A 5,032-nucleotide genomic window follows, 5' to 3' on the forward strand; every position below is an offset into this window, starting at 1 on the left:
TGTCCTCTCACCACTTCTATTTACCACTGTACTGAAAGTCCTACTTAGTTCACTAAGACAAGGAAAGGAAATAAAAAAGCATACAAATTAGGAAGGAAGACATGAAACTGACTTTGTTTTCAGATGGTATGGTTGTCAATGTGGAAAATCCCCTCAAATCAACAACAACAAACATTCTAGAACTAATAAGTGAGTATAGCAAGGTCACAGGACACAAATAACTATACAAAAGTCAACTGATTTCCTATATACCAGAAATGAACAACTGAGATTTGAAATTCAACAATCAATACTGTTTACAATAGTACCAAAAAAAAAAAAAAAAAGAACCACTTAGGTATAAACCTGACAAAATATGTACAGAATTTATATGTGGGAAACTAAAACTCTGATGAAAGAAATCCAAGAAAATCTAAATAGATATTCTGTATACATGGATTGGAAGACTCAGTAGTGTTAAGATATTAATTCTTCCTAACTTAATCTATAGATTCATTGAAATTGCAATCAGTATTTTGCAATCATTGAGAAACTAATTCTAAAATTTACATGGAAAAGTAGAAAACCTAGAATAGCCAATGTAATACTGAAGAATAAGAAGTATAAGAAGGAAGGGGAGGAGAAGAAAGTTGGAGGAATCACAATACTCAATTTCTAGGTTTCCTATAAATCTACAATAATTAAGACAGCATGGTTTTGGCAAAAGAATAGACATATAGATCAATGAAACAGATTTGAGCGCCCAGAAATAGACCTGCACAAATATAGTCACTGATCTTTGACAAAGAAGTAAATGCAGTTAAATGGAGAAAGGACAGTATTTTCAAAAATGGTTCTTGAACAATTGGACATCCATATGCAAGACTTTACACATTTCATGAAATTAACTCAAAATGAATCATAGACCTAGATGTAGAACATAAAAGTATAAAAGTTCTGGACAATAACAAAGGAAAACATCTAGATGTCCTTGGGTTTCATGATAAATTTTTTAGATACACCAAAAGGATGATTTGTGAAAGAAAAAGTTGATACATTGAACTTTATTAAAATTAAAAACTTCTGCTTTGGGAAAGATACTGTTAAGAGAATCAAAAGAAAAACCATAGGCTGGGAGAAAATATTTGCAAAACACATATTTGAAAAAGAACTTGCATCCAAAATATAAAAAGAACTTTTAAAATTCAAAAATAAGAATACAAACAACCCAATTAAAGCATGTTCAAAAGATGTGAACACATCTCCGAAGATAATATGTAGGTGGCAAATAAGTGCATTAAAAGAGTTCAATATCATTTGTCACTTGGGATTTACAAATTAAATCCCAAGTAGTAACAAGATACTACTAGATGGCTATTAGGATGACTAAGATCCAGATAACTCACAATACAAATTGCTGGCAAGGATGTGGAGTAACAGGAATGCTCCTTCATTGGTGATGGGAATGCAAACTAGTACAGCCCTTTGGAAGACAGTTTGACAGTTTTTTACAAAGCTAAACATAGCCTTACCATATGATCTAGCAATTGCACCTCTAGGTACAGGCATACCTTGTTTAATTGTGCTTTATTTTATTATGCTTCACAGATATTGCTTTTTTTTTTTTAACACATTGAAGCATCTTTTTTTTTACAAATTGAAGGCAACCCCACATTAAGCAAGCAATATCAGCACCGTTTTTCCAACTGCATTTGCTCATTTTGGGTCTCTGTGTCACATTTTGCTAATTCTTGCAATATTTCAAACTTTTTCATTATCATTATATTTGTTATGGTGATCTGTGATCAGTGATCTTTGATGTTCCTATTGTAGTTGTTTTGAGGCACCACAAGCTGTGCCCATATAAGACGGCAAACTTAATTGATAAATGTCATGTGTGTTCCGACTGCTCCGCCAACCAAATGTTCCCCCATCTCTCCCCCTCTCTGAGACACAATATTGAAATTAGGCCAGTTAATAACTCTACAATGGCCTCTAAGTGTTCAAGCAAAAAGAACAGTCACACATCTTTCACTTTAGATCAAAAGCTAGAAATGATACAGCTTGGTGAGTAGGGCATGCTGAAAGTTGAGATAGGTCAAAAGTTAGGTGTCTTGTGCCAAACAGTTAGCCAAGTTGTGAATGCAAACGAAAAAATCTTGAAGGAAATGAAAAGTGCTACTGCAGGGAACACACGGATAAGAAAGGGAAATGGCCTTATTGCTGATATGGAGAAAGTTTGAGGGGTCTGGATAGAAGATCAAACAGCCACAGCATTCCCTTAAGGCAAAGCCTAATCCGGAGAAAAGCCCTAACTCTCTTCAATTCTATAGAGGCTGACTGAGGTGAGAAAGTTATAGAGGAAAAGTTTGAAGCTAACAGAGGTTGGTTCATGAGGTTTAAGGAAAGAAGCCGTCACTGTAACATCAAAGTGCAAGGTGAAGTAGCAAGTGCTGATGTAGAAGCTGCAGCGAGTTATTCAGAAAATCCAGCTAAGATGATTAATGAAGGTGATTACACTAACCAACAGATTTTCCATGTAGACCAACAGTCTTTTATTGGAAGAAGATGCCATCTAGGACTTTCATAGCTAGAGATGAGACGTCAATGCCTGGCTTCAAATCTTCAAAGGACAGGCTGACTCTCTTGTTAGGGGTTAATGCAGCTACTGACTTTAAGTTGAAGTCAACGCTCATTCACCATTCTGAAAATCCTAGAGCCCTTCAGAATTATGTTAAACTACTCTGCCTGTTCTCTATCAATGGAACAACAAAGCTTGCATGACAGCACATCTGTTTACAACATGGTTTACTTAATATTTTAAACTCACTGTTAAGACCTACTGCCCAGAAAAAAACATTCCTTTCAAAATATTACTACTTATTGACAATGTGCCTCGTCACCTAAGAGCCCTGGTGGAGATGTACAATGAGATTCATGCTATTTTCATGCCTGCTAACACAACGTCATGGATCAAGGAGTAATTTTGACTTCTAAGTCTTATCGTTTAAGAAATTCATTTTGTAAGGCTGTAGCTGCCATAAATAGTGATTCCTCTAATGGACCTGGGCAAAGTAAACTCAGGAAAAGAGCCATCATTCTAGATGCCATTAAGAACATTTGTGATTCATGGGAAGAGGCCAAACAGGAGTTTAACAGGAGTTTGGAAGAAGTTAATTCCAACCCCTGTGGGTGACTTTGAGGGGCTCAAAACTTCTGTGGAGGAGATAACTGCAGATGTGGTGGAAATAGCAAGAAAACCAGAAGTAGAAGTGGAGCCTGAAGATGTGACTGAACTGCTGCAATCTCGTGACAAAATTTTAATTGATGAGGGGCTGCTTCTTTTGGGTGAGCAAAGAAAATAGTTTATTGAGATGGAAGCTACTCCTGGTCATGATGCTGTGAAGACTGTTGAAATGATCACAAAGGATTTAGAATATTTCATAAACTTATTTGCTAAAGCAGCAACAGGTTTTGAGAGGATTGACCCCAATTTTAAAAGAAGTTCTACTGTGGGTAAAATGTTATCAAACAGCATTGCATGCTATAGAGAAATCATTCGTGAAAGGAAGAGTCAATCGATGTGGCAAACTTTTTTTGGTCTTATTTTTAAAAATTTCCACAGCCACCTCTACCTTCAGCAGTCACCACCCTGATCAGTCATCAGCCATCAACATCAAGGCGAGATGCTCCACCAGCAAAAACATTACAGCTCACTGAAGACACAGATGATGGTTAGCATTATTTAGCAATAAAGTATTTTTAAATTCAGGTGTGTAAATTGGTGGGGTTTTTTTTTTTTAGATGATGTTATTGCACACAATAGACTACAGTATATTGTAAGTATAACTTTTATATGCACTGGGAAACCAAAAAATCATGTAACTCTATTTATTGAGATATTCACTTTACTGCGGTAGTCTGGAACTGAACCTTCAATATCTCCCAGGTATGCCTGTATTTACCTGATTGATTTGAAAACTTATGTCTACACAAAAAACCACACACAAATATTTGTAGCAACTTTATTCTCAATCACAAAAAAATTGGAAGGAACTAAAATGTCCTTTAATAGGTTAATGGATAAACAAACAATGGAATGTTATTCAACTATTATAAAAATGAGCTCTTAAGCCAAGAAGAGACTTGATGAACCTTCAATGCATGTTGATAAATGAAAGAAGCTAGTCTGAAAGGGCTACATATTGTATGGTTCTACTTATAGGACATTCTGGGAGAGACAATACTATAGCAATAGTAAAGAGATCAGTGGTTCGCAGGGGTTTGCGGGTGGTGGGGGGGGTGTGTGTACGTGGAGAAGGTTGAATCGATGGAGCACTCATGAGTTTGTGTGTGTGTGTGTGTGTGTGTGTCTGTGTGTGTGTGTGAAGAGGTAGAGGTTTATTGAAATACAAACATTCGAGAACATATAAGATAGAAAATGACCACAACATGTACAGCACTTGCTGCAAGAGGACTTCTGAGGTATTTACCCACTGCCTAGGCTACCCATGTGCTATCACAGTTTTTCCTGGTTAAATTCAAGTAGGATGGGGAGGGGGAGGGGACAGAGCGGCCCTGGCCAATGGCTGCCGTGTGACCTCAGGGCTGCACCATCAGGTGAGCTCCTCTTGGCCCAGGGCCCCATTCTGGGGGCACCTGCTGGCACTCCCACCCTCGGACTTTCAGGCTGAGACCCTGCTGTTGCTCTTGAGGGCAGCGAGGGCTTGCTGGTACTCATGAGTTTTATAATGTTCTCTTAGTCTACGTGAGCTACTGAAATAAACTACCACAGATTGTGTGGCTGAAACAACAGATATTTATTTTCTCATATTTCTGGAGGCTGACTGCCCAGCAGAACCTTGGTGGGTAGGGAAGCTATCTGAGGACAAAGAAACCATCTGCAACCCAAGGAGACAGCTCTAACCAAAAACTGAACCCTCCCAGAACTTGATCTTGGACTGGATCTGGAACCAGCATCCAGAATAATGAGAAAACAAATTTTTATCATATAAGCTATCCGGTCTGTGGAATTTTGTTATGGCAGCCTGAG

At 37.7% G+C, this 5,032-nt stretch overlaps 1 pseudogene; it reads left to right on the forward strand.

Annotated features, from left to right (window-relative positions):
- The first annotated feature begins 1,967 nt into the window (after nucleotides 1-1,967).
- LOC138842743 (tigger transposable element-derived protein 1-like) lies at nucleotides 1,968-3,718 on the forward strand (annotated as a pseudogene).
- Nucleotides 3,719-5,032: the final 1,314 nt, after the last annotated feature.

The sequence above is a fragment of the Globicephala melas genome, chromosome 7 (assembly GCF_963455315.2).
Source record: "Globicephala melas chromosome 7, mGloMel1.2, whole genome shotgun sequence".
Taxonomy (NCBI): Eukaryota; Metazoa; Chordata; class Mammalia; order Artiodactyla; family Delphinidae; genus Globicephala; species Globicephala melas.